General features: G+C 43.6%; 1 long non-coding RNA gene across 1 annotated transcript; it reads right to left on the minus strand.

Annotated features, from left to right (window-relative positions):
* Positions 1-5,134: 5,134 nt before the first annotated feature.
* Positions 5,135-21,627, minus strand: LOC120927013. Its single transcript, XR_005747019.1, has 3 exons — positions 21,402-21,627; positions 8,723-8,799; positions 5,135-6,192 (listed from the first exon to the last, which is right to left on the minus strand). It is a non-coding gene; the product is annotated as an uncharacterized LOC120927013 (long non-coding RNA).
* Positions 21,628-21,714: the final 87 nt, after the last annotated feature.

Here is a 21,714-nt window from a genome sequence, read left to right on the forward strand (position 1 = left end):
AACTCCCTTATCGAGTCCACTCTGGACTGGGGCAGGAAGATCCGTTGTTGTCTTGTATCTAAAATCAGACCTAGATACTCCAACCTTCTTGTGGGCTGTAAAGCCGATTTGTCCCGGTTTAGAACCCAACCCAGGGACTCTAGGCAGTTTACTGCTAGCAACACTGCCCGATTTAGACCGGCCGCTGAGTGGTCGACTACCAGAAGATCGTCTAGGTAGGCCATGATCAGAATGCCCTGTTCCCTTAGGATGGCTAATACGGGGGCCAGGATCTTCGTAAAAACCCGAGGGGCCGTGGCTAGTCCGAACGGAAGAGCCACGAACTGATAATGCCGATAGTTTAGGGCAAAACGCAGATACCTGTAATGGCCTGGGAAAATCGGAACGTGCAGGTATGCGTCCTTTATATCGATGGAGGCCAAGAACTCCTTTCCTTGGAGGGCGGCCACCACCGAACGAATGGACTCCATTCGAAAAGACCGGACTCTTAAAAAGCGGTTTAATAACTTTAGGTCCAGAATAGGCCTGACGTCGCCGTTTGGCTTCGGGACAACGAAGAGGTTTGAGTAAAACCCTTGTCCTTGCTCCCCTGCTGGTACTTCCATAATCACTCCTTGAGATAGGAGTCGCTCTAGGGCGGACAGAAGCGATGCCTGTCTCTGAGGGTCGCCTGGAAGTCTTGACATTTGAAAGTGAGGAGGGGGGAACTCCCGAAACTCCAGCTTGTACCCCTGAGTTACTGAGGACAGAACCCATTGGTCGGTAACTTGGGCCCCCCACAACTCCGAGAACAACCGGAGTCTTCCCCCCACTCGAGAGAGTGGGGGCGCCCCTTCACAAGGCTGCCTTAGGGGCAGCCTTAACCGGCTTACGGTTCCACGGTCTCTTGTTCCCTGCAGCTTGCCCCTGGGGCCTGTTTGCAGCTGCGCGTCCAGGAGGCCGTCGATACTGCCTAGAGAATGAGGGCCCTGGAACTGGAGAGGTTGGGCGCTTAAAAGAGGGACCTCGGAACCTTTTCTTAACCGGTAAAAGGGTGCTCTTACCACTAGAGATCTTTTGAATATATTTGTCAAGATCTTCTCCAAACAATCTCTCTCCTTGAAAGGAGAATCCTGTAAGGAGTTTTTTGCAGGGGGTTTCTGCAGACCAGTTCTTTAACCAAAGTAATCTTCTCATGTGGACCAAATACAGGGATAGGCGGGACGCCTGTTGGATTGAATCCTTGATAGCGTCTACCGCGAAACATAAGGCTCTAGGTAGATCGGCTAAGTCCTGAGCCTGTTGAGCCGGGAGGTCCTTTAGGGCCTGCTTGGCCTGGTCTTTTAAAGCCTGGCAGACGCCAATGGCAGCTACAGCTGGCTGGACCACTGCCCCCGCTGTGGAAAAGGATGCCTTTAGTAAGGTCTCAAGCCTTTTATCCACAGGATCTTTGAACATGTGAATATTGTCCACTGGACATGTTAAAGCTTTATTGACACATGATATGGCTGCGTCAACAGTGGGGACAGCCCATTTTTTTGAAAACTCCTCCTCTAAAGGGTACATAACTGCGAACCTTTTAGGAGGCAAAAAAATCCTGTCTGGCTTAACCCAGTCCTGAAATATCAGGTCCTTTAACAAAGGATGGACCGGGAACACCAGGTTGGCTTGGGGCGCTTTTAGGGAGCCCAATGAGGACACAGCGGAGGCCAGAGGCTGAGGCAAAGGCATTTTAAAAGCTGACCGCACCATATCCGTTAAGGACTGAACCCACAATTTTTCTGCGTGAGAAGCTGAAAAAGGTTCTTCTATAGTAGAATCTTCAGAACCCAAATGGTCCAGATGATCCTCAGCCTGGTCTCCTGTATCTTCCAATTCCTCAGTGGAAAGGACATCTTCCTCAGGAGATTCAAACCTGGGAGACGGGGACCTAGCCCGCTTCTTCCCGGATAAAGAGGCCGTAATAAGAGCGGCCATCCTCTTTTCAAATCCACCCAAGGTGGAGGCTAACATCTCTTCCGTGACATAGGAAGGAGTTGGTTGAATAGGGCCCGCCATAGCACCTAGCAACCCCGATGGCTCACCCAGGGCAGCAACCTCCGGATCCTCCGGGGAGGTAGGGGCAGGTGGATTCTGGGAAATATCCTCCGAGCCTGATGGGGAACCCTTCGGCTTTTTAACACCTTTAGCATTTTTAGCGTTCCCTGCACCCTTAGGAGCCATAATAACAAATCTGAGATACTCCGCTAATATACAACTAACTGTAATAGCTGGAGAAAAACACACATTTAAATAAATGAGGAAAAAAATTTAGGCTAGGGTAATGTTAGACAGAAACTAAACTTCCCAAAACCTAACAAGAGATAGCAATATTGAGCCCCAAGGGCTTAATCATATCCTAATATTGCTTCCCTTAATGCTGGGCTAAGAGAGTACCAAATACTAAGTACTCTGACTGCTACTTAGTACTCCGGCTTTTCAGAGAAAATATGAGCTTAAACAGCTCTTTAGCAAGGTGTGTACAAAAAAACGGCCACTAGGTGTCACTGTGTCAGCATAACATAGGCAAACCTATCCTGCTCAGCTCAGCATCGCTGCTCCGTGTCCCTTCACAGCCTTCAGCAAACTGACAGGCTAAATAGAGTTTTTCCCTCTGATGTACAGAGGGGAGGGAACTCCCTGGGCGTCCCCCGCCCCTCCACGCAGCGTCGGTGCCTATAACAGTGCCTATAACGGTGCCTGAAAGCGCGCTCCCGACGCCGCTTTCAGGAAGCAGAATCCATGTGGGGAGAGGAGCCCGGGAGCTGCTGGAGACACACAGACATCAGGAAGTAAGTAATTTAAACCTGACATGCTCCCTTTTACATTTCATGGAGCAAAACACCTTGTAGCAGCAGCAGCAGTCAATTAGCCCAGCCAGAGGAACAGTATACCTGGGTGTTTGAGCCATCCAGTCATGCAGACTTTGTGGTTTCTCTTTTAGCCCATGCACAGAGGCATAAAAAAGGCTTTTCCCCAGAGTCCCCTGTGGGGAGCCCACTGACAAACCAAGTTCCGTAGGCCCCCCGCTTACCTTTCCACGCTGCAGGGTATTGCTCATGCAAGAGGCCCAATCTTCCCCCTTCACCGTGGGTATGGTCATAGACCTTCAGGGACCGGGGTCCAAGTCAGGAACACCACACACCTGGACCTATACAGCACTACTGGCAGCAGGTATTCATAGGTTAAAAAACCCAGTCCTGGAACCCAGAGTCCAGCCCTCCAAGGAGAGGCATTATAGGCAAAACCCCATCCACGAATTGGGGCCCGGGTACCGTCCACTTTGGCTATGAAGCACCTTGGACGGATCCGGTCGGCTGGCCCTGGTCCCAAGGACAAACTGCAGGCACAACCTTCAACGTGCACCAACACCTAAGACACTGGCGAAAAAACTGAGGTACTCCCACTATGGGTGGGGGTTATATAGGGAGGGAACTTCCTGTCGGAGAGTGCCAGTGTCCATCACCTGAAGGTACACTATATAACCCATATGTAATGGCTATGCTGCTCTGTGTCCCGTGATGTACGATAAAGAAACAGCAGGTGTTTCTGAGCCTTTCCAAATGCATCCGAGCCGTCTCGGAGCATTTTCCCACCCCTAGTAAAAGGGGTCAACAAACAGCAGCTACAGGCCTGATATTCCTCCACGCCTTTATCCAGATCCCACCCCTGGCCACATGCGATATTGCATGCAATAGAAGTCAATGTGGAACGAATTATCTTCATTTCCATCGACTTCTTTGGGGAAACTCGCTTTGATATGTGAGTGCTTTGGATTACAAGCATTCTCCTGGAACGGATTATGCTCGTAATCCCAGGTTCCACTGTATGCCATAGTTAAAGGGGTATTACGTACTTTTTTCTTTTCACATTGCCAAAGTTGTTTTCACACCACTTTAAGGGAGCAGCTTCTTTAATATATTTATATTTTTATTACCATAGCGCAGAGTTCTCTATTCATTCACTTCATTCTTTGGTGGGGCAAGTGCGGTCTACAAATGTATTCATCTATATAGCTTCATTACTAACAAGAATTCACTTTAAGGAATATTAAGGATGGCAGCCCTAAAGTCTGTTCCTTGCAGCTAACATAAGGCATACGTCATACCTGACAAATAATATTAATCCAAACGAAAGTATTTCATTCCAAAATGCTGTTTCTGAGTACCCTAGATTACATGGCCATCTGCGCAATGGGCGGTCTTAACCCTTTCTCGGCTGCTTGCGGAGGTTAAATGCAAATGCTAGCAAATCCACCTATAGCGTTGGCGGTAAAAATAGTGGCATTCTACAGCTGACGCTATGGGCGGCTCAGTGTGAAAGGGGTCTTAAAGTAACCTTATAGCTAAAGGACTGAAACTCATACAGAGCAATCGGCAAAAGAGGTCTACTCACACCTACCCCCCGGGGGGGGGGGATTCTTTGTATTCTACTCACACCTACATTGCAGGCAGGTGGCAACTTCAATCTTGCCTGCCTTGAAGAGCTCCAGTTGCTTCTGAGATCTAATTCTTCCAGGGAAATAAAGCATCTACAATAAATAGAATTGTTGAATTCCAGCTGCGCATGCTCTTTAGGAGAGTGCTGTCTAGGTAAAATCTGAACTCTGGGAAAAGCCAATATTGTCCAAATTCAAGAGACATGTGCATTCTTAATTGAATCTTGGTGTTTCTTCAAGATTTGTGGATTAATACAACCTTAAAGTGGAGGTTCACCCAAAAAATTAATTTTTAACATTACAATCAATTACAATGACAATCGGCAGTTTTTTTTATTTTTTTTCGTACATACCGACTTTCACCACCGCTTCCGTGTATGTCTTGTGCGGGACTGGGCGTTCCTATCTGATTGACAGGCTTCCGACCGTCGCATACTACGCGTCACGAGTTGCCGAAAGAAGCCGAACGTCGGTGCGCAGGCGCCGTATAGAGCCGCACCGACGTTCGGCTTCTTTCGGCAACCTGTGACGCGCTGTATGCGACGGTCGGAAGCCTGTCAATCAGATAGAAACGCCCAGTCCCGAAGACAACATACCCGGAAGCGGCGGTGAAAGTCGGTATGTACGGGAAAAAAAAAAAAAAAAACACAGCCGATTGTCATTAGGACAACTCGGCTGAATGTAATGTTAAAAATTTATTTTTGGGTGAACCCCCGCTTTAAACTTTAAGCCTAGGTTTACACTAATGAAATGCAGGAAACCCCACGATCTGTGTGCCTTTCCCTTACCGCATTTAAATCGCACTGCCTTTACAATCTTCAGTGGGTGTCAGTGCAATATTAACAATGCCTAAGTGCAGGTCGCAAATGCAGTGTGTTTGCTGGCACTGGATTGCATGGTACAAAAGTGGTTGTCTGAGGCTAAAAAGTTAAAAACTGTTTAGAAGCTACTGATCTACAAACTAGCAGACATTTGTTTTTTGGACAGTGAAGGTCATACACTGTTTTTTTACTCAGTGTTCCAGGAACTGTTGTTTGTATTTGTAAACCAGGTTGAACTACTGATATCGCATTGTATTCCAACTGATCTGCGAGTTGGTCTTATTTGTATTTGAAAACTCTTATGCTTAGTTCGCACTGGTATATTGCATTGAGTAGACTTATGTACCTGTCCGGGAAAGAACCCAATCATAGTTCCAATAGTTCTTATAGCTCGTGGTCTGTATTTTCTTTTCCGTGGAAATGTTGGTTCTGATTTTTGTAGTGCTGAGAGTGCTTCAGAGGAAGGTGTTGGCATCTGTATGCCAAGTTCTAGAGGAAACTCCGGGAAACCTTGCAATGGATATGACATTACATCTTCAGGATGAAACATTCCTGTAGCTATGCATTGCTTGGGCAATAGACCAGCAATATGCTTTCTGCTATTTTTTGCTGAATATTGCATTGGCGGACAGTCTGGAAATATAGTGGGAATAGCATCTTTTTTTTTTCAAAAAGGGTAGAAATCCTCTAAGTTCATACATATCAGGAGTAAAGTGCAGAGAACAGATTCTATAAGTTCCTCGTGTGCTGCTAACAATTTTTTCTGCAAATCCTTCCAAGTCATCAAAAGTTTGTTTCATTTGTGTCAGCCATTACTTTACACTGTCTTTGTCTGGGGGAAACGAGTGCAGCATTATGTCATCTGTCTTGTTTCTGGATGATGTGTTACATCCTCTTACCATACACACTGGCATTCTTAAAAAGAAAAAAAAAGTCATAACAAAATGATTTAGCTGATAAAAGAATATTGAAAAGAGACTCTCTCTGCCTCTCTATAAAATTAGCCAACTTATTTGTCTCACAGTTGCTGCTGACTGCAGACTTTCCACACTGCTGCATTGCTATTGGCTCCCTGATTGCTCATTAAAGTGGTTATAAAGGCTGAATGTTTTGTACCTTAATGCATTCATGTAAAAAAAAGCCCATCTAAGTGCAGCTTACTCCCCCAGTCCCCCTTAAACCTACCTGAGCCTGATCTCAATCAAGCAAGTGCACAAGACCAGCAGCTCTCTACCTCCTCAAAGGCTCAGAGACAGCAGTGGGAGCCATTGGCTCCTACTACTGTTAATTACAGCCAGTAAGGAGTGAGCAGGGGGTGGAGCCAAGCCACACTTAATCAACATATAAAGCCAGCTCGGGAGTGAACCAACACGAGTGCCCCAACAGCAGGCTGCTTGCTATGGTGGGCACTAAGCGTGAAGGAGGAACCAGGAGTGCCAACAATCACTTTACCCGTTACACTATTTTCTAGTTTATCAACATCCAACTTCTCTCAACTGCTTCCCATGGAGTCCTGGCCTTTAGGAGCACTTGTGATGTCAGCAGTAAACACCTACGCTCATAGTGGGAATTTCTGCTAATGATGCGCAGCTCAGTGGAATCCATCCAATACCACACTCTAATAACTAGTCTCCATCAGCAAGGAAACCATATTATATGCTAGGAAACGTAGTCTAATAGCAGAAATACACAACACAGTGATATGATGTGTAACCCATACAAAATCTGGTGCTGGATAAAGGGGATAAAGGATTGTGATGGTCACTTGATCGCACCTTTAATCAATATTCAAAACTAAAAAAGTATTTCACAATTCAGTAACCCTAGAGTTGGGATTTAAAATAAAATGTTATAGCGAGTTATGGTTCAGGTCAGGTAAAGGTTTGTTTTTTATATTCTAAATAGGTTCCTTAAACTGGTTGCCGACCAGCCGCCGCAATTCTACGGCGGCAGGTCGGCTCTCCTGCGCGAGACCCCGTAGCTCTACGTCGGCAGGAGAAGCGGTCCGCTCGCGCCTGACTCCCGTGCGCGTGCCCGGTGGTCACGATCACCGCCGGGCACCCGCGATTGCTCGTTACAGAGCGGGGAACGGGAGCTGTGTGTGTAAACACACAGCTCCCGGTCCTGTCAGGGGAGAAATGCCTGACCGTCTACAATGTATGAACAGCGATCAGTCATTTCTCCTAGTGAGTCCACCCCCCCTACAGTTAGAACACACCCAGGGAACATACTTAACCCCTTCCCCGCCCCCTAGTGTTAACCCCTTCCCTGCCAGTGGCATTTGTATAGTAATCAATGCATTTTTATAGCACTAATCGCTATAAAAATGCCAATGGTCCCAAAAATGTGTCAAAAGTGTCCGAAGTGTCCACCATAATGTCGCAGTACCGAAAAAAAAAAAAACGCTGATCACCGCCATTACTAGAAAAAAATGCCATAAAACTACCCCCTATTTTGTAAACGCTATAACTTTTGCGCAAACCAATCAATAAACGCTTATTGCGATTTTTTTTACGAAAAATATGTAGAAGAATACGTATGGGCCTAAACTGAGGAAATTTTTTTTTTTATATATATTTTTGGGGGATATTTATTATAGTAAAAAGTAAAAAATATAATTTTTTTTCAAAATTGTCTCTCTATTTTTGTTTATAGCGCAAAAACTAAAAACCGCAGAGGTGATCAAATACCACCAAAGAAAGCTCTATTTGTGGGGAAAAAAGAACGCCAATTTTGTTTGGGAGCCACGTCGCACAGCCGCGCAATTGTCAGTTAAAGCGACGCAGTGCCAAATCGCAAAAAGTGCTCTGATCTTTGACCAGCAATATGGTCCGGGGGTTAAGTGGTTAAGCTAGTGCATTGTTGGTGCACTTCTAAATGTTTTTTTTCTTTGTCTGAATTTCTCACTTCCTGTTTCTCCTCAGTAAGCTTGCCCCCATGTTCTGGCTGGAGGTTAGTCAGCCAGAACAGCTTACTGAGGAGGAACAGGAAGTGAGAAATTCAGACAAAGAAAAAAAATTTTTAGAAGGGAAATCGAAGGAAAAGGTAAGTAAACCAACAATGAACTAGCTTAAAAGGAACCTATTTAGAAAATAAAAAACAAACCTTTACAACCCCTTTTAGGTCTCGTAGCTATGAAGTTTGAAGTGCATCTAAACCAAGAACAAAAATGTAATATTGGGCAGCTTACCAGTCATTGAATGTGGTGGTTGCATTGTTTAGGCTTTTATTTCTTTATTTTGACCCAATGATCCTGCCAGTAACACATTTCCTGTCCTAGTTTGACAGAGCTCCTTCACTGTACTGTGTATATTCAAGCGCTTCTTTGTCACTCTGGGAAAAAAGTGTTGTGACTACAGAGCATCTCCTTTACTTTATCCTATTGTTCAATAATGAGTAATCATACCAAATATATTTTCTGAACATTTTTCTCTGAAATACTTACTTGAGCAATATCTGAAAAACATACAGTCCCTTTGCCAACTTAACCTTCTTCCAAAGCATGTGCAACTGACGATACAACTGCAAAAAAATAGAACAATTACATTGTTGGTAATTACATCTGCTGCTGTTTTCTAGAAGTGTTGTGTTGGTTATAAAGTGCCTTGAAAAAGTATTCATACCATTTGAAATTTTCCACATTTTTTCATGTTACAACCAAAAACGTAAATGTATTTTATTGGGATTGTATGTGATAGACCAACACAAAGTGACACATAAATGTTAAGTGGAAGGAAAATGAAAATTATTTTCAATTTTTTTTTTTTACAAATAAGTGAAAAGTGTGAAGTACATTTGTATTCAGCCCTCCTGAGTCAATACTTTGTAGAGCCCCTTTTCACTACAATTATAGCTGCAAGTCTTTTGGGGGGATGTCTCTACCAGCTTTGCACATCTAGAGAGGGACATTTTTGCCCATTTTTCTTTGCAAAATACCTCAAGTTCTGTCAGATTGGATGGAGAACGTCTGTGAACAGCAGTTTTCAAGTCTTGCCACAGATTCTCAATTGGATTTAGGTCTGGACTTTGACTGGGCCATTCTAAAGCCTCATACAGACAATCGGATTTTCTGCAGACAAAGCGTAGGAATTTTGTCCAAAGGGTTTGGCCAGGAACTTGTCTTACGTACAAACGACAAAGAATTGTCGGCCAAAAAACACGAAACTATGAGTTTTTTCATCTCTTTAGCGCCACCCTTTGGGCAACTTCTGCTAATGTGAGCATTGCTTCTGAGCATGCGTGTTTGTACTTTGGAGTTTTTAAAGCATGCTATCCCACATTTGTCAGTAAAAAATCCAACAATTGTCCGATGAAGCGTACAAACGGTCGGATTTTCCGACAACAGCCTATCATAACACAATTCCCGTTGGATAATCCGATCGTGTGTACGAGGCTTAAATTTTTTTTCCCTAAGATTGCCCTGTATTTGGCTCCATCCTCCCATCAACTCTGACCAACTTCCCTGCCCCTGCTGAAGAAAAGTTTCCCCACAGCACCACCATGTTTCACGGTGAGTTTGGTGTTTAGGGTGATGTGCAGTGTTTGTTTTCCGCCACACAGCATTTTGCTTTTAAGCCAAAAATTTCAATTTTGGTCTTATCTGATCACAGCACATTCTTCCACGTTTGCTGTGTCCCCCACATGGCTTCTCGCAAACTGCAAACGGGACTTCTTTTGGCTTACTTCTTGCTACTCTTCCATAACAGCCAGATTTGTGGAGTGCACGACTAATAGTTGTCCTGTGGACAGATTCTCCCACCTGAGTTGTGGATCTCTGCAGCTCCTCCAGAGTTACCATGGGCCTCTTGGCTACTTCTCTCATTAATGCTCTCCTTGCCTGGCCTGTCAGTTTAGGTGGACGGAGGTGTCTTGGTAGGTTTTCAGTTGTGCCATACTTTTTCTATTTTCAGATGATGGATTGAACAGTGTTCCTTGAGACCTTCAAAGCTTGGGATATTTTTTTTTATAACCTAACCCTGCTTTAAACGTCTCCACAACTTTATCCCTGACCTGTCTGGTGTGTTCCTTGACCTTCATGGTGCGGTTTGTTCACTAAGGTTCTCTAACAAACCTCTGAGGGCTTCACAGAGCAGCTGTATTTATACTGAGATTTACTAATTAGGTAACTTCCAAAGGCAATTGGATCCACTAGATTTTAGTTAGGGGTATCAGAGTAAAGGGGGATGAATACAAATGCACATCACACTTTTTAGATATTTATTTGTAAAAAAATTGGAAAACCATTTACCGTTTTCCTTCCACTTCACAATTATGTGCCACTTTGTGTTGGTCTACCACATAAAATCCCAAGAAAAACACATTTATGTTTTGGTTGTAACATGGCAAAATTTCAAGGGGTATAAATACTTTTTCAAGGCACTGTACATGATTACAGTGAGGGGAAAAAAAGGATTTGATCCCCTGCTGATTTTGTACGTTTGCCCACGGACAAAGAAATAATCAGTCTATAATTGTAATGGTAGGTTTATTTTAACAGTGAGAGACAGAATAACAACAAAAAAAACTGAAAAACACACTTAGAAAAAAGTTATAAATTGATTTGCATTTTAATGAGTGAAATAAGTAACTGACCCCTTCGCAAAACATGAGTTAGTACTTGTGACAAAACCCTTCTTGGCAACCACAGAGGTCAGACGTTTCTTTTAGTTGGCCACCGGGGTTTTCACACCTCAGAAGGGATTTTGTCCCACTCCTCTTTGCAGATCCTCTCTAAGGCCCCTTTCACACTAAGGCGTTTTTCAGGTGGTACAGCGGTAAAAATAGCGCCTAAATACCGCCTGAAAAACTCCTGCCCAGCCTTCTCAATGTGAAAGCCAGAGGGGCGATGCGCTGGCAGGAGAGAAAAAAATCTCCTGCAAGAAGCATCTTTGGAGCGGTGAGAGGAGCAGAGGCGCATTGCGGGCGGTATTAACCCTTTATCGGCCGCTAGCGGGGGGTTAATACCGCACCGCTAGCGGCCGAATCCTGCGTCAATTCCGTCGGTATTTAGCGGCGCTATACCGCCACCGCGCCTCCCGCCCCAGTGTGAAAGGGGCCTAAGTCATTAAGATTTTGAGGTGCCAGATACCGCAGCGTACCTTCAGAGATCTACTGGCATCCATGCCTCAAGGGGTCAGATCTGTTTTGACAGCAAAAGGTGGACCTACTCAACATTAGGTGGATGGTCATAAAGTTATGGCTGATCAGTGTAAGCTTCATACAGTGGATTTTATTATAGATTGATGCTAATGAGAAGAGCTATTAGAATTTTGGACTGGAGAACTGGGGGATTTTTTAGTTTGAGATCTGAAACTATTAGCCCTTGAGGTTTCACTGAGGGAGAGAGAAAGCGCTGATTGTATTGTTAAAGCGGAGTTCCGGCCACAATTTCACTTTTTATATATAAATACCCCTGTAATACACAAGCTTAATGTATTCTAGTAAAGTTAGTCTGTAAACTAAGGTCCGTTTTGTTAGGTTGTTACAGCATTTAGATCGTTTATAAAATAGAAATTGACTGGGGCCATCTTAAGTGTGGGCATCATGAAGCCAGACTGTATGACTTCCTGAATTTCAGCCTTGCAAATCTCGCACATGCTCAGTGCTGCACAAGCGGTGTCAGATCAACCTGTGCTGTCCAAGTCACATGATTCTTTGAGACTGGGGAATGCACAGACTCCTGGAAAGTTACACCCACTACATTCCCAGGAGTCTGTGTGGTGTAGGTTAGGAAGCATTAATCTTCCCACTTCCTGCACCTAGGTGCTTAACTATTCTGCCTAGCAACAACACTTTGAAGGCATCTAAAAGAAAAAAAACATTTCGTAAAGGACTAATGACATTTTTTTAAAACTACTGATGTAATGTTATATTTATGGGTGGAACTCCACTTTAAGATATATAATCTACAAGGGCTGAGGTGTGTTATTAGCAGCTCTCTTTTTAAGGTAGCAAGGTATTAAAGGGGTGGTTCCCCCGAAATTCATTATTTTTTTAAAAATCCTTTCTCCCGCTTGGTACATGTACAATAATGTACTCACCCGTCCCAGGAATCTAGGCGCCAGCATTCTTAATTCATCAGAAAGTAAACTTTATAAAATACAGCGATGGACGTTTCCATCTTAGCTCCTGGCATTCTGAAGCCCTATGCTGGAAAGAAATAGACACGCCCAGCCCCACTCAGACAGACCAGGAAGTGCCTGCTTCACAGACCATAAAGAAAGGTAAACAAACGTTTAAAAAAATTTTGTTTGGCGAACGGTTTTTAGGCTAACTGTGCCCTTTTGTTTAAGGTTAAGTTGTTAGATAGGTGGAACCTCCACTTTAAGGCATTTTGGGCCAGATTCACAAAAGAGATACGACGGCGTATCTCCTGATACGCCGTCGTATCTCTGTGATCCGCCCGTCCTAACTATGCGGCTGATTCATAGAATCAGTTACGCATAGCTAGCCCTAAGATCCGACAGGTGTAATTGACTTACACTGTCGGATCTTAGGATGCAATTCTAGGCCGGCCGCTAGGTGGCGAGGCCATTGCGGTCGGAGTAGAATATGCAAATGACGAGTTACGGCGATCCACGAACGTCCGCGTTACCCGTCGCTCTAACTTTACGTCGTTTCCGTCAAGATTCGCGTAGCCATAGGTGTTCTAAGCCATGTTAAGTATGGCCGTCGTTCCCGCGTCGAAATTTAAAAAATCACGTTGTTTGCGTAAGTCGTCCATGAATGCCGCTGGACGCCATTTACGTTAACGTCTAAACAAATGACGTCCGTGCGACGTCATTTAGCGCAATGCACGTCGGGTAATTTTCCCGACGGAGCATGCGCAGTACGTTCGGCGCGGGAAAGCGCCTAATTTAAATGGTGCCTGCCCCATTTGAATTAGGCAGGCTTGCGCCGAGCAAATTTGCGTTACACCGCCTCAAGTTTACAGGTAAGAGCTTTGTGAATCAGGCACTTACGCTGTAAACCTGCGGCGGTGTAACGTAAATGGGATTCGTTACGCTGCCGTGGAGCAACGTAAATGTATCAGAATCTGGCCCTTTCTTTTTACTGCTGCATTTGCTCGATTATCATGAACAATGCATTAATTGGTTGCATTTCTTACATAAACTGTGTCGTGTATCACCATCCTTATTCTTAGAAATTGCTCATATTGTCCAGCTATGCCTAGAAAACCAAACACATTGATTACTGCTACTCTTAAGCAATATAGGTTGCAAGTGCTTTTGCTGCCCTCACCTGGTGAACAGATGCCAAACAATATTCAGTGGTACCTCGATTCACGAACATTTGTGAAACGACTCTGGTGGCAAACCAAATTGGTTGTGAACTGAGGCAAATTTTCCCATAGGGTTCAATGTAAATCAGGTTAATCCATTCTGAACTTTTTTTTTTGTTTATATATACAGTAAAATTATGAAATAAAAAAAAAAAAAAAAAAAAAAGGGGATTTTAAACATATATTACAAACGATCTTTTACATTAAGCTGACCTCTTTCATCTGTACATCTAAAAAGAAAAAAAAAAACGATAGTTCCTCTTTAATCCTTGTTAGAAACAATCCCTAACCCCAATTTATATGACTAATCTAGGGGCCAGAAAACCGCACTGTGCAGCCAGGAAAAGATCATCTGAGGGCATGATAAATTTGTAGTATTCAGATGAACTGTTTTTCCATGATTCCCAATGAAGTGAGCCCACCCTCATGGTAGTCAGGGGGTAAAAATCCCTATCTTAGTGGACAGGTCCGCCTAAGACTCTCATCTTGCACTATGAATTATGAATGTGTCAGAGCAGGGAAGATGGCCACGGCTTGTGTTCGTGAACCAAAGCTAATTTTTGCAAACAGAGGGGTTTGTGAACCGGGGTATCACTGTATAGCTGTAAAGAACATTGAACACAGAACAGTGTTTTTTCAATCAAGGCACCCCATTCTAAAATGTTACACAACGCAGCAACATCCACACATGTAGAACACCCAATTTTAGAATTAATTCTTCCAAAGCAAATATAACTTTGCATAATGGTATTAATATTCCAGCATTTTTCCTTCCCCTCAATTTTCTCCCTCACTCAGCTGTGGCCCCAGTGGTGATGGAGAGGGGCTGAGGATGGGCAAACAAGGATGCAGTGCAGGCACCCAACGTCATTGGTTGTTAGGATGCTGGCGGCTGGAAGGATGTCATGGTGCACAATGAAAACATTTTCAATAAAAGGCAGGCTTCATCAATTCACTGGCTTGTATACATATTTCAGCAAGTTTTAAGGCATTTTTTTAAGGCATGCTTGGGCACCCAGGTTAAAAAAGGCTGATCTAGAACTTTAGTAATGCAAAAGAGGGGAAAACAGGTATTTAGACACTGAAGGACTCTTTTTCATTAACCTCTTCCTGCTCGCACTATAGCCAAAAAAAGCACAGGCTTTCAGTTCTGGGATAGCATCTATGGACCTACTCCCAAAACTCTGCGCATCCAGAGGTAAAGGGCCAATCACAGCGGTCCTTTACCATGTGATAAGCTGTGTCCAATCGCAGCTGGTCACATGTAAATAGATTTGCCAGTTATCAGCAGTCCCCCGCTGTGTCTGTGTGAGGAAAGGTGAGTCGTTAACCTGTCAGTGCATTATATACACTAATTATCAGTGAAGCCCCATCAGTGCAGATTAACAGTGACGCCTATCAGTGTAGCCTCATCAGTGCCCATTAGTGAAGATGAAAAATCGCTTATTTGTAAACATTTATAACAGAAACTAAGAAAAAAAAAAATTTTTTCAATGTTTTTATTTTTTTTGTTAGTTTAGCAAAAGATAAAAACAAAAGAAAGCTTTGTAAAAAAAAATGATAAAAATTTCATTTGGGTACAGTGTTGTATGACCGCGCAATATCACAGAGGTTATAACTCTCATCTCTATCCAGCACGGCTTCACGACTTTGATTTTAACTACAAGAACAAGCTGCTCAGATATACAATCACCAGCAATGTTCAGCGTCAATGCCCTCTTTGAATACAAACAAGTCTTTCTCATCAGGTAAAAAAAGTTCACACGGCTAAAGCTTTTTTTTTTTTTTTTTTTTTACCCCCTCCTACCTCCCACATATTCCTATTGGCCAATAAGGAAGCACATCACAATATATGTTCAACCCAGATGTATGGTTGCCAGAAAGAGCAGGCAAGCTCCAACACTACCAGTTAGGCCATTTTGGTAGTCCATTTCTGAATCATGATTACACAGATTAAAAAAATGGACAACAATTATCCCTAAGAGTAACTGGAAGTAATCGATCGGGTTTCTGATTATATATGCTCACTCTGGTCTATTTTCTTCCATTACAAGTTGGAGGAAAAATTGTGACATCTGTTTCCATTCTAATCCCATACAGCAGAAGATTGGTCCAGGAGGGTTCTTGTGTAAAGGGGCCTCAATGTGAGAGCTTTGCTCTGAACCCGAAAGTGCTAAAAGGTAGGCAAGGCCTGGTCCATATTATGCAGAAGGCAATCTCCTCTTGTGTGCCAACATGACAGCTTTTTGTGGTCCTGGGTTCCCTGGAGGAGCAGGGGAGGGGGTGGACAGTGGCTGATTAGACAGCCCTACCCCAGAGCCAGCAGAAGTAAGCAGGAACAAGTTTACAACCGCTACTGCAGCTATTGACTTTGTACACCGTGTTACTGCACTGTCATAATACCTTCTTGCAGGGGTCGACAAATCCCGGGCGCCAGGTCGCCATGGCGACTAGAAATAGGGTCCTGGCGACTTGGCTTGGAAGGGGGGGCAAAAAAAAAAAAAAAAAAATTTTTTTTTTGTGAGCTGGCACCATCTGGTGGTGAGCCGTTGGTATTACAAGTTATTACCACCAGATGTGTAAGCTGGCGCCATCTGGTGGTGGCCGTTGGTATTACAAGTTAAGCATTACAAGTTAAACAGCAATTCTAATGTAATTTTTCACTATTTTCACTGCCATCTTCTTCCCTCTAATTAGAACCCCCAAACATTATATCTATTTTTTATCCTAACACCCTAGAGAATAAAATGGCGATCGTTGCAATACTTTCTGTCATGCCGTATTTGCGCAGCGGTCTTGCAAGCGCACTTTTTTGGGGAAAAAATTATACTTTTTTTAATTAAAAAATGAGACAACAGTAAAATTATCCCCATTTTTTTTAATAGTATGAAAGATAATGTTACGCTGAGTAAATTGATACCCAACATGTCACGCTTCAAAATTACGTCCGCTCGTGGAATGGCGTCAAACTTTTACCCTTTAAAATCTCCATAGGCGACGTTTAAAAAACTCTACAGGTTGCATGTTTTGAGTTACAGAGGAGGTCTAGGGCTAGAATTATTGCTCTCGCTCTACCAATCGCGGCGATACCTTACATGTGTGGTTTGAACACCGTTTACATATGCGGTCGCTGCTCACGTATGTGTTTGCTTCTGCGCGCAAGCTCGTCGCGACGGGGCGAGTTTTCTGGCTCCTAACTTTTTTAGCTGGCTCCTAGATTCCAAGCAAATGTGTCAACCCCTGCCTTCTTGAATAGGGAAAGCTCTGACAACTGCCAATGTACAAACTCTCCTTATGATTGAAAGTAAATTGTGTCATGGGTGTGCAGGACTGGCATCAAAGATTCTGACAAGAGTTCACACTTAGGTAGTTGTACTTTAAAAGCTACTCAGTAAAGAAAATATACAAAAAGCCTTTAAAAAGAACATTACAATGCCTGACATTAAAGTGGAATGCGTGCCTAATGCTAACTATTCTTAAGTGTCCTCTCCCCCTCCTGCTACCTACCCTGTGTAACAAAGATCTGTACACTTACCTTTTTTCAGTCTGGTCATGTGATCCCCCGCAGCTCTGGCACTCCCATGTCAGGCAGTGCTTGACAGTTGCTGGGAATTGCGGGAGCACTGACTTCACTCATTTTGTCATATGGTTTCTAACCACTAGATGGAGCAGCGCCTTTTGTACACTTATGTATGATTCTTTGCATAGGATTTTTTCTTACAAATACATTCTATTTGCTCATATGGATACTAACCACTAGATGAAGCGGCGTCTTTTGCACACCCAATTTTGTACAATGTGTATAGCTGCGCTAGATCCATTTGCATATAATCCCTTGTCTCACTAGCTTAACCAATTACCGCAGACTATGCGTTACTATTTATTTCGATGGAGCACGGTATCTGACGTTCGAGCATCCGCTAACGTCCGCAAACATCTGCTTTTTCAGACGGAAGAAAACCCTAGTTTTCTTCCGTCTGGCGGAACGGATCAGATGAATACGGACACACGGTCCGTATTCATCCGATTCCCCATAGGGGAGAGCGGAGGAGAGACAGGGCGGTCTCTGCACAGTGTGCGGGGACCGCTCTGTCCGCCGACAGCTCAGCGGGGATTAACGGATGATCCCCGCTGAGCAGACGGACACACACTGGGCGGATCAATACGGATCCGCTCTGTGTGAAAGGGCCCTTACATATTTTAAATAAAATGACTTAAATGTTAGCAGGCTTCACTATGCGTCTTTATTCCTGATCCATTTGGAGCTGCTGCTAAGCAGTCACTGCCTATTTCAGATGGCAAGTTATTTTGTGCTTTTATGACCATTATAATTCATGGTCCACGCTATCTGGTATGAAGCGTATGCTAATTGTTGGTGCTTGGTGGTGGATTTCATCAATCAACGTTACATACACCTTTTTGCACTTTATCGACACTCTCGTTTATCATTGAAAATTATTTTTTCATGTTCAACTAACACTGGATTTTGCAACTATTTCATTATATCACGTTCATATGATTGATTTTTTTATGTTATTTTTGTATATGTATATTTTATTCACTGCATGTTTAATTGTTTTCATGCCATATGATTATTCAGGATTGCATTATTCAAGATTTAGTACAGCTTCTTATTTATATTGATTGTTCACAGCTGGTATCATAGTTGGTTAAGTGGCTGCTCACTTTTTATTTTTTTACTTGACCTGGCGCAGATTTTTTCCTGTTTTATATCACTCATAGGCTCTTATGGCTCAGCTGTTGTTGGCGCTCCTTCCTCTTCTCTGTGGCTGAGGCTCACTGACACAGGGGAGCACAGCAACAAGACACAAGGTAGTTACAGTGCCTTGAGAAAGTATTCATACCCCTTGAAATTTTTCACATTTTGTCATGTTACAACTAAAAACGTAAATCTATTTTAACCACTTGACATCCGGGCCTATTTTGGCACTTTTCTCCTTCATGTAAAAATCACAATTTTCCCTAGAAAATTTATCAGAACCCCCAAACATTATATATATATTTTTAGCAGACACCCTAGGGAATAAAATGGCGGACATTGCAACTTTTTTTCTCGCACGATATTTGCGCAATAATTGTTCAAATGCCTTTTTTGGGGAAAAAAAACGGTTTCATGGATTAAAAAATAACAAACAAGTAAAGTTAGCCCAATTTTTTTGTATAATGTGAAAGATGATGTTACGTCGAGTAAATAGATACCCAACATGTCACACTTAAATATTGCACGCACTCATGGAATGGCGCCAAACTTCGGTACTTAAAAATCTCCATAGGCGACGCTTACATTTTTTTTTGGGAGGATCTGCCGCCTGACCCTGACTGACAAAAATACCGCTTCTGCGTGGAATAGGAGGGCCCCGACTTATGACGCAGCTCCTTCCCCTTGGTGGACTGAGGGAGAAGAGTGCTCTTACCTCCAGTGACATCCTTAATGAAGTACCAGCGAAGTACCAAGAAGCCTCCAACCTTTGAAGGGTAAATAAGCCAAAACTTTCTTGGAAGCTTGGTCAGCGGACCAGTTTTTCAGCCAAATCAGGTGCCGTAATACCACCGCAGATACAGAGGCTCTGGAGATCAGGGGAGTCGCATCCAGAGTGGAATCACAGACATACACAAGGCCCTGTACCAACTGGTCAGCCAGCGTCACACACCCAGGGGGAAGCTGATGCTCCTACACAAAATCTTTGCCCATTCAGTAAGTGTCTGAGACACCAAAGTTGCAGCCAAGATAGATAGAGCTATGAGTAAGCATCAAACTCTGATGTTAAAACGCGTTAGCCTATTTGTCCCTGTATGGCCACCATTTGCTTGTGACTGTTTTTGGATGATTTTTTAGATTATATTTTTTGGATTTTATCCTTTGGCTTTTCTCAAATAAAATTTGCTTCTACAGATTGCGGCAGTCCAGGATGTTCTTTTCTTCCTTACAGCCAAGATAGGCCGCAACCTAGACCCCAACATGGTGAACATGGAACGGGTCACCGCTTCGGACCTCCTATCAGTAGGGTCCTTAAAGGCAGGGGTCCCTTCTACCGGGAGAGTGGTTACTTTATTTAGCCGAGAGACCGGGGGGGTCCACGACCGGAGTAGAGGACCATTTTTTCAAAAGGTTCTCCTCAAAAGGATAACGGACCGCCATGCCCTGAGGGACCACAAAGGACTTCTGCGGCCGTTCCAATTCCTTATCTATGAACGTATCAAAGAAAGTAACATCCAGGTACTTAGACTAGCACCTAATGAATACAGAGCTGCATAAAAGTTTGTCTTTGGTTATACCACTTCTGGACCAGCGACATATCTGTACGTTGCTGGACATCAGGTGCTTATACCAGGATAATGCCTGCAGCTGCAGGCAACTTCTCAGTACCCTTTTTTTAGAGACAGCGGTCAGCTCTAAGGTTGCACCGATACTAGTATCGGTGCCAATACCAAGCATTTGCACGAGTACTTGTACTCGTGCAAATGCTCTGATGCCTAATCCGATACCTGGGCAGTCAGGGGATAAACGGTGTGGCAGTGGGGGTCGTCACAAGCACCAATCTCCCTGAATAGATTTCAATAAAGCAGCTGACAGCAGCTTCTCCTCCTCTCCCTTCTGCAGCTTTCAACTGCTTTATTTAAATCTATACAGAAAGATTGGTGCTTGTAACAGCCCCCACCGCCACACTGATCGTCCTATGGTCCCCCTCCGCTCCCCCTCCGTGTCCTCCTCCGCTCCCCCCTGCCCCAGATCTGCCAGGATGGGGAGTGGAGGAAGGAGCCGGTAAATCTGTAATTTTCCGGCTCCTTTCTTTTCTGAATGCAGAGTCAGTGATTACTGACTATCCATTCATAACTGAGCATCGTAAACTATGTTTACGATGCTCAGTTTATGAATGGAAAGGAGCCTCTAAAGATGTCCATTCATCTTTAGTGCAGCTGAGGCTGCAGAGAAATGGACTGGGGAATCTGTGTAAATAGTCCCTTTCTCTGTTTAGACCCCTGATATCTCACCAAAGCCCCCCCCCCAACAGCGTTAATACAAAAAATAATAATAATAAAGAAAAGGAAAAAATAATAATAAATATATTTAAAAGTAGAATTGTAAACATAATAAAATAAAACTGAAATACAGTATTTTTTAATCTGTCAGACTGTTTTGATGTTGAATTGTAAAAGCAGCGGTGTTCTGTCTGATCAGAAAACCTGTCAGATCAACAGGCTTGCCGCTGCTTTTCAAATTTAGCATCAAAACAGTGTCACGGATGTCTAAATACTGTATTTTAGTATATAAGCTCAGTTTATCGGTAAAAATTTGTGTGAAATGCAAGACTTCAGTGGGTGTAAAAAGATGTCCGCTTGCCTCCCTCTGTCTGTAGGCTTACTACAGATAAGTGCGTGGTGTACCAAGATGGCGGCGACGGAACATCACTTCCATTACCAAATCTGACGGGTCGCCGATTCTGACACCTGACTTTTAAACTACAGAGATACCAATAGGAATTTCAGGAGGTGGAGCCAGTACAGGAATCACTGATTGAAAATAGCAAGGAACCATGGGATATGTAGTCCTTATAAATTGGGAAGAAGCTGTCAAGCATGCAGGGAATCTGGAAAGTTGTGGAAAGAGATAGTCAGCAGACATGCAGGTAAAACATAAACATAAAATGATATTTTTTGTAAGTAAGCTTATATTGGATTGTCATACATAACTATTGTTTGCATTATTGCTGATGTTATAAAATGAAATCATATTTTCCACGAGTCAGGGTCCTCCTTCCCTGAACAATAAGTACTCCCAGCCATACCCCAGCATAGATCAGACTATGTACACAGTACCTACATTATGTCAGCTTCCATGAGCTTCTGTACTGGCACCTGCACGCTCTGTCATCCCATGTGGATACCTTTAACGTCATTCCACAGCTACAAGTCACCCAAACTCTTCCCACATCTAATGACAAGCGGCAATCCCCATTCTACTTTGGTTACAAACTAACATGCACAACCACGCATGCGCCGTGACCCAGCAGCAGACACTATACGCCACCTATGTATCCCAATCACACTTTGTCAGCAACGCAGTATTTCCCGATTCCTTCTACGCATGCGTTGTAGGTCATGCAACGTCCTGTATACAACGGAGCCAGTGCGTT

The sequence above is a fragment of the Rana temporaria genome, chromosome 2, assembly GCF_905171775.1.
Source record: "Rana temporaria chromosome 2, aRanTem1.1, whole genome shotgun sequence".
Classification (NCBI taxonomy): Eukaryota; Metazoa; Chordata; class Amphibia; order Anura; family Ranidae; genus Rana; species Rana temporaria.